Consider the following 9,273-nt stretch of genomic DNA (forward strand, 5'->3'; position numbering starts at 1 on the left):
ATCTCATTGTGGTTTTGATTTGCATTTTTCTGATGGCCAGTGATGGTGAGCATTTTTTCATGTGTTTTTTGGCTGCATAAATGTCTTCTTTTGAGAAGTGTCTGTTCATGTCCTTTGCCCACTTTTTGATGGGGTTGTTTTTTTCTTGTAAATTTATTTGGGTTCATTGTAGATTCTGGATATTAGCCCTTTGTCAGATGAGTAGGTTGCAAAAATTTTCTCCCATTTTATAGGTTGCCTGTTCACTCTGATGGAAGTTTCTTTTGCTGTGCAGAAGCTCTTTAGTTCAGTCAGATCCCATTTGTCAATTTTGGCTTATGTTGCCATCGCTTTTGGTGTTTTAGACATGAAATCCTTGCCCATGCCTGTGTCCTAAATGGTAATGCCTAGGTTTTCTTCTAGGGTTTTTATGGTTTTAGGCCTAATGTTTAAGTCGTTAATCCATCTTGAATTCATTTTTGTATAAGGTGTAAGGAAGGGATCCAGTTTCAGCTTTCTGCATATGGCTAGCCAGTTTTCCCTGCACCGTTTATTAAATAGGGAATCCTTTCCCCATTGCTTGTTTTTCTCAGGTTTGTCAAAGATCAGATAGTTGTAGATATGTGGCATCATTTCGGAGGGCTCTGTTCTGTTCCATTGATTTATATTTCTCTTTTGGTACCAGCACCATGCTGTTTTGGTTACTGTAGCCTTGTAGTATAGTTTGAAGTCAGGTAGTGTGATGCCTCCAGCTTTGTTCTTTTGGCTTGGGATTGACTTGGCAATGCGGGCTCTTTTTTGGTTCCATATGAACTTTAAAGTAGTTTTTTCCAATTCTGTGAAGAAAGTCATTGGTAGCTTGATGGGGATGGCATTGAATCTGTAAATTACCTTGGGCAGTATGGCCATTTTCACGATATTGATTCTTCCTACCCATGAGCATGGAATGTTCTTCCATTTGTTTGTATCCTCTTTTATTTCCTTGAGCAGTGGTTTGTAGTTCTCCTTGAAGAGGTCCTTCACATCCCTCATAAGTTGGTTTCCTAGGTATTTTATTCTCTTTGAAGCAATTGTGAATGGGAGTTCACTCATGACTTGGCTCTCTGTTTGTTGTTGGTGTATAAGAATGCTTGTGATTTTTGTACATTGATTTTGTATCCTGAGATTTTGCTGAAGTTGTTTATCAGCTTAAGGAGATTTTGGGCTGAGACAATGGGGTTTTCTAGATATACAATCATGTCGTCTGCAAACCAGGACAATTTGACTTCTTCTTTTCCTAATTGAATACCCTTTATTTCCTTCTCCTGCCTAATTGCCCTGGCCAGAACTTCCAACACTATGTTGAATAGGAGTGGTGAGAGAGGGCATCCCTGTCTTGTGCCAGTTTTCAAAGGGAGTGCTTCCAGTTTTTGCCCATTATGATATCGGTTGTGGGCTTGTCATAGATAGCTCTTATTATTTTGAAATAAGTCCCATCAATACCTAAAGTTTTTAGCATGAAGAGTTGTTGAATTTTGTCAAATGCCTTTTCTGCATCTTTTGAGATAATCATGTGGTTTTTTTGTCATTGGTTCTGTTTATATGCTAGATTACATTCATTGATTTGCATATGTTGAACCAGCCTTGCATCCCAGGGATGAAGCCCACTTGATCATGGTGGATAAGCTTTTTGATGTGCTGCTGGATTCAGTTTGCCAGTATTTTTTGAAGATTTTTGCATCAATGTTCATCAAGGATATTGGTCTAAAATTCTCTTTTTGGTTGTGTCTCTGCCCGGCTTTGGTGTCAGGATGATGCTGGCCTCATAAAATGAGTTAGAGAGGATTCCCTCTTTTTCTGTTGATTGGAATAGTTTCAGAAGGAATGGTACCACTTCCTCCTTGTACCTCTTATAGAATTCAGCTGTGAATCCATCTGGTCTTGGACTCTTTTTGGTTGGTAAGCTATTGATTATTGCCACAATTTCAGATCCTGTTATTGGTCTATTCAGAGATTCAACTTCTTCCTGGTTTAGTCTTGGGAGAGTGTATGTGTCAAGGAATTTATCCATTTCTTCTAGATTTTCTAGTTTATTTGCGTACAGGTGTTTGTAGTATTCTCTGATGGTAGTTTGTATTTCTGTGGGATTGGTGCTGATATCCCCTTTATCATTTTTTATTGCATCTATTTGATTCTTCTCTCTTTTTTTCTTTATTAGTCTTGCTAGCGGTGTATCAATTTTGTTGATCCTTTCAAAAAACCAGGTCCTGGATTCCTTAATTTTTTGAAGGGTTTTTTGTGTCTCTATTTCCTTCAGTTCTGCTCTGATTTTAGTTATTTCTTGCCTTCTGTTAGCTTTTGAATGTGTTTGCTCTTGCTTTTCTAGTTCTTTTAATTGTGATGTTAGGGTGTCAATTTTGGATCTTTCCTGCTTTCTCTTGTGGGCATGTAGTGCTATGAATTTCCCTCTACACACTGCTTTGAATGCGTCCCACAGATTCTGGTATGTTGTGTCTTTGTTCTCGTTGGTTTCAAAGAACATCTTTATTTCTGCCTTCATTTCGTTATGTACCCAGTAGTCATTCAGGAGCAGGTTGTTCAGTTTCCATATAGTTGAGTGGTTTTGAGTGAGATTCTTAATCCTGAGTTCTAGTTTGATTGCACTGTGGTCTGAGAGACAGTTTGTTATAATTTCTGTTCTTTTACATTTGCTGAGAGCTTTACTGCCAAGTAGGTGGTCAATTTTGGAATAGGTGTGGTGTGGTGCTGAAAAAAATGTATGTTCTGTTGATGTGGGGTGGAGAGTTCTCTAGATGTCTATTAGGTCTGCTTGGTGCAGAGCTGAGTTCAATTCCTGGGTATCCTTGTTGACTTTCTGTCTCGTTGATCTGTGTAATGTTGACAGTGGGGTGTTAAAGTCTCCCATTATTAATGTGTGGGAGTCTAAGTCTCTTTGTAGGTCACTCAGGACTTGCTTTATGAATCTGGATGCTCCTGTATTGGGTGCATATATATTTAAGATAGTTAGCTCTTCTTGTTGAATTGATCCCTTTACCATTATGTAATGGCCTTCTTTGTCTCTTTTGATCTTTGTTGGTTTAAAGTCTGTTTTATCAGAGACTAGGATTGCAACCCCTGCCTTTTTTTGTTTTCAATTTGCTTGCTAGATCTTCCTCCATCCTTTTATTTTGAGCCTATGTGTGTCTCTGCATGTGAGATGGGTTTCCAGAATACAGCACGCTGATGGGTCTTGACTCTTTATCCAATTTGCCAGTCTGTGTCTTTTAATTGGAGCATTTAGTCCATTTACATTTAAAGTTAATATTATGTGTGAATTTGATCCTGTCATTCTGATGTTAGCTGGTTATTTTGCTCATTAGTTGATGCAGTTTCTTCCTAGTCTCAATGGTCTTTACATTTTGGCATGATTTTGCAGCGGCTGGTACCGGTTGTTCCTTTCCACGTTTAGCACTTCCTTCAGGAGCTCTTTTAGGGCAGGCCTGGTGGTGACAAAATCTCTCAGCATTTGCTTGTCTGTAAAGTATTTTATTTCTCCTTCACTTATGAAGCTTAGTTTGGCTGGATATGAAATTCTGGGTTGAAAATTCTTTTCTTTAAGAATGTTGAATATTGGCCCCCACTCTCTTCTGGCTTGTAGAGTTTCTGCAGAGAGATCCGCTGTTAGTCTGATGGGCTTCCCTTTGTGGGTAACCGGACCTTTCTCTCTGGCTGCCCTTAACATTTTTTCCTTCATTTCAACTTTGGTGAATCTGACAATTATGTGTCTTGGAGTTGCTCTTCTCGAGGAGTATCTTTGTGGCGTTCTCTGTATTTCCTGAATCTGAATGTTGGCCTGCCTTGCTAGATTGGGGAAGTTCTCTTGGATAATATCCTGCAGAGTGTTTTCCAATTTGGTTCCATTCTCCCCGTCACTTTCAGGTACACCAATCAGACATAGATTTGGTGTTTTCACATAGTCCCATATTTCTTGGAGGGTTTGCTCGTTTCTTTTTCTTCTTTTTTCTCTAAACTTCCCTTCTCGCCTCATTTTATTCATTTCATCTTCCATCACTGATACCCTTTCTTCCAGTTGATTGCATCGGCTCCTGAGGCTTCTACATTCTTCACGTAGTTCTTGAGCCTTGTTTTCAGCTCCATCAGCTCCTTGAAGCACTTCTCTCTATTGGTTATTCTAGTTATACATTCTTCTAAATTTTTTTCAAAGTTTTCAACTTCTTTGCCTTTCGTTTGAATGTCCTCCTGTAGCTCGGAGTAATTTGATCGTCTGAAGCCTTCTTCTCTCAGCTCATCAAAGTGAGGTGTTTTCCTGTAGGAATCAGGATCCTGTGAGAAATTGAATTGCCTCATTGATTCTCTTGTACTTTTATAGTTTCCAATAGTTCTACAGAGAGTGCAATGTAGGTAGGACCTTAGGAATAAGCATCTCTTTAAATAAGCAGTTGAGAAGTTCAAAGGAAGGGTGTGCTATAGGTCTGTGTGTTTCTTTTAAGACCTAATTTTTTCCACGTAGTGCTTCAGAAAGGAGAAGGCAATTTCAACAACTTAACGCCATCATCAAGAGGGTGTTACTTAAGTACATTATGGGCGGTCATAGATAAGCAACCAGGCAGCCACTAAGCATCAGAAAGTCCATGATGTCTATTGGCCTGTGAGATGGTCTGCATTTCCTTGAAGGAAAAAAGCAGGTTTTAAAACACTAGAAGCGAGTCAAATCCTAAGTTTAAATAGAAAGATTAGAAAGGCTTATGCATGAGAAAAAGATTCAGAGTATTCAATTGTTAATTCTGGCTATTTCTGAATACTTTAAATTTACCTATAATTTTTTAAATTTTAAGGCTAGGTATGGCGACTCATGCCTGTAATCCCAGCACTATGGGAGGCCGAAGCAGGTAAATCATTTGAGACCAGGAGTTTGAGAGCAGTATGGGCACCATAGCAAAACCCCCTATCCACTAAAACAACAAAAATTAGCCAGTTGGTGGTGTCTACTTGTAGTCCCAGCTACTTGGGAGACTGACGCGTGAGAATCGCTTGACCCTAGGAGCTAGAGGTTGCAATAACCTAAGATCTCGCCACTGCACTCCAGCCTGGGTGACAGAGCAAGACCTTATTTCCAAAAAAAATTATTTTAATTAGGAATCAAATGAGTTAATTAAGTGTTAATTAAACTCAATTTACTTTTTAAACATTTCAAGAATTGATATTCTAATTTCGTGTCAGTACATTTTAAGAATCAATAAAATTATTTTTAAAATCCAACCAATATTAAAGCTTTTACTTCATTAGATTCCCTGGCAAAAAACCCTGGGAGGTTAGAAAATTTGGAGGATGTAGAGGGAAGTGTGGGAAAAGTAGAGGAATGTATGGAGGGCAGAAGGAGTGGACATCAGGGAAACCCTCTCCTAGCTCAGTCTTCAGATGTGTTGGTGGACTTCCCCACTCAGCCTGGGTCACCTTCACCAATGACCACATCTTGTCTTCTGACTGGATGCTCCTTTCAAGAAGCTGGTGTCTGGAAATCTTTTCTCAATTTTAGTGTCTTTTATTATTCAGAGGTTGAAAGGCAAGCCTCCATCTAAAGTGCCAGTCCTGGGGCCTTGGTGAGACCCTCTGCAGGGGAGAACCTCCACTTGATGTGGGGGTTCTTATTTTATACAAAATGAGGACATAAGGGGGCAGCCAAGCAGCAGTAAACGAAATCTGAAGCAAGAACCAAACTCTTGGGGGAGTTTGGTTCTTTCTGCCACATACTGCACAAGTTCTGGAGAGATTATAGTGGTGAAGAATAATAAAAGATTTTATTTTTGAAACATCTTGCATGGTTGTACAGGTTGGAGTGCAGTAGCATGATCATAGCTCACTTGCATCCTAGAACCCCTGGGCTCAAGTGATCCTCTGCCTCGAACTCCCACATAGCTGGGACTACAGCTGGGAACCATCACACCTGGCCAGACTTTTTTAATGTTTAAAGTTTTTTGTATAAACGGGGTCTCATTATGTTGACAGGGGTGTTATCAAATTCCTGTTCTCAAGCAATTCTATCTCCTCAGCCTATCAATATGCCAGGAATACAGGTATGAGCCACCATCCCTGGCCAGGCCCTTTTTAATGTTTTATTCTCCCAAGTTCTTCTCAAAAAAGTCAACATGCACCAAGTATCAGCTGAAATTTGAACTTCAACCCTGAGCTGAACTCAGTTGTAAGGCTCTCCATTCCCAACAAGGGACAAATGGAGAAAGAAATGGTGAGAGGGAGCAGCATGATTCTGGCCATGCTAATTGGGCACCTATTGTGTGCTGAGAAGACCCACAGAACTCCTTCCAAGCTCCAGCTCCAGCTGCAGCAGGACATTCATGGTGTAGAAGGCCTAGCACAGAGGAGGGAGCCTTAGCAAGCGGAGCACCCCTCCATGGAGTATTGACACTCAGTGAATTATTTCCATCAATGCTGTTTTCTTTCTGCCAAAGGGAATACTTTTGGGCTGTCAGGAGCATCACATTAAATGTTCTGAAAACTAGTAGAAGGTATGAGAGGTTGCACTAAACCACTGTGAGCAAGAAAATGTATTCAAACTTCTTTGATTTAGTTAAAACAAACCTATACTAAAAGGCAGCACAGAGTAAAGGTTGCCTGTGGGAATTTAAAAACATCTTACAAAACCACTCCTTTCTCAATTTAAGAGGAAAGGCTAAAGGCTTGTGTGGGATAATAAGAACAAAGCATATTTATGTAATACTTTGAGTTTCTATTGCTCTTAACCACCGTTGCTACATAATTATTCCAAAATATAGCTCTTATTTACACACCCTACTGTTCAAAAGTACCTCAATGATTCTGTAACCTCCAACTAATCCACCCCATAGTCCCTGATGACCACAGAGCCCTATTATCCTCTACTTTTTACTATCATTCTCCCCAGTTCAGCAAACTCATTCCTCTTCCTGCATAAGCCTCCTGGGTATCTGCCCTTTTTTTATCTGCACCCTCTGCTGAGACTATTTTGTCTTCACCCATTCCAAACCCATCCATACTTCCAGTGCATTACCAGGGGTAATTATCTCATCCACCCATCCTGATTTTTAAACTTACCTTCCTGCCCCCACCCTCTCTCCACTCTGAACAAGCTTTTAGTAGGTTCTTGTTAAGTTTTGGGGTTCAGAGAATCTGACTAGTGTTGAGTTTCCCGAAGTAAAGGTAATGCCTTAATAATTTTCACTTTAATTGCCCTTTGGGCAGTGTTTTGCACATAATTTAACACAATAAATCCTCCCTGGGAAAATGCATAAATCTTTGCAATGTCGTATTTCACTGCCTTAGAGTTTGGCTCTTTTCCCATACAACCATCCAGAGTGCTGTCTAACCAGAGTGAAAATGCTTGTGGTGGTCACCTAACATGGCTGAGAATTCCCCATATGTATGGGGCACCTGGCTCCTTCTCAGGAGCTCTCTCTTTCTGGCAGGCATCCCTGCTGAGAATGGAAATACTCCCTAAGACAAGTATAGGTTTCATCTAGACTAGTTTTCAAAATGAGGAAACAGGATGCAGACAAGTACTTTATTCTCAGTCTTTGGCCCTGGGGTTTATTAACAAGGTGAAATTATACAGAAGAATAAATTAGTTTAACTGAAAAAAATAAAAAAATAGGTAACTGAGGGAATAAATTGAAAATGCAATAAAAATAGAAGATGTTCAGGAATTCCATGTTAGTATTGCATAGAAATGCTACCGATTTTTGTACATTGGTTTTGTGTCCTAAAACTTTATTGCTTATCCCTTCCTGGAGGCTTTTCAGGTTTTCTCCAGAAGGAGTTTTGCAGAGGCTTTAGCATTCGCTATGTAGAGACTCATACTGCAAATAGAGGGAGAGAATTCAACTTCTTTTTTTCCTATTTGGATGCCTTTTCTGTTATCTGATTGCTCTGGCTAGGACTTTTAAATCTAATTAAATTGTATTTGAGAGATTTTTGTACATTTTAATATGCCTGTAATTTTATGCCTGTATATTGTCCCCTTATAAAGGAAAATGTAGCTGTTTTATTTATTTTATTGTTGATGCATATTTGTTTTCAGTTTGGAAAAGTACCAAATAATGCTGTTTTGAGTGCTTTCCTGCATTGCAAACTATGCTGGCATTTCTATTGGGTGTATATACCTAATAGTGGAGTTGCTGAGTCCTAGAGTGTGCTTACCTACACCGTGTAAGTTAGGAGATACTGCCCAAGCGGTTTTGAATACAGTTATAACAGTTTACACACAGAACGGTATAAGAAAGTTCCAGTTGCTTGACATCATCACTAGTACTTAATTTTATCAGTTTTCAAAAATGTTAACTATTGCATAGTGGTATTAAATTATATTTGTAATATGCATTTTTCTGATGCATAAGGATGTGAATATGTTTATCTAGTTGTTGGCCCTTTGATTCTGTATGTGGAACCCCTAGTCACGCGTTTGCCAATTTTGTTCAATGTATTGCATCTTTGTGTATTAATTGATGGGATTTAGTTAAATAATCTAGATATAAGGCTTTTGCCACGCAAATATATGGCAAATGTTGACTTGCACTTTGTTCTTGCCTTTCTACTCTCCTGAAGGTTTTATTTTTATGAAGAGAAGGTTTTAATTCTAATAAGATCCAATTTGTCATAGTTTTATCTTGATGGTTAATGCACTTTGTGTCCTAAGAAATCTTGGCCTGTGCCAAGGTCATGAACATATTTATCTATGTTATCTACTAGAAATATTGTTTTCAACTTTCACCTTAAAATTTAAAATCCACTTGTCATTGGAATTTGTTAATAATGTAAGATAGGAGTATTTGCTTCTCACATAAATAACCAGTTGACCCAAGGCTATTTGCTGAGATGACTGTCTTCTCTCCACTGCTCTTCTGTGCCTCTTTTGTAATATACAAAATGTCCAAATGTGTGGGTCTGAGTTGGACTCTCGAGTTTTTCTGGTTTTCTTTGTGCCTATTTTTGCATTACTACCATACCTAGCTTTTATTACTATAGCTTTAATCTAAGTCTGAATATATGCCATTGTAAGCTCACGAAGTTTGTTATTCTTCAGGACAATTTTTACAGTTCTTTGATTTTCTTATATGTATTTAAATTTTTAAAACTGATTAAACAGTTTCCACAGTATTTCTGCCAAAATATTGTATTGTTAAAATAGAAATCTATAAGTCAATTTGGGGAGAAGTTACATAGAAACAAAGCAAAACAAAACACTAATAACATCCAAACCAAACTAAGGAGAACCCCACAATAAGAAAAGAAGTTCCAAAATTG

Source organism: Gorilla gorilla, chromosome Y (genome assembly GCF_029281585.2).
Source record: "Gorilla gorilla gorilla isolate KB3781 chromosome Y, NHGRI_mGorGor1-v2.1_pri, whole genome shotgun sequence".
In the NCBI taxonomy this organism is placed as follows: domain Eukaryota; kingdom Metazoa; phylum Chordata; class Mammalia; order Primates; family Hominidae; genus Gorilla; species Gorilla gorilla.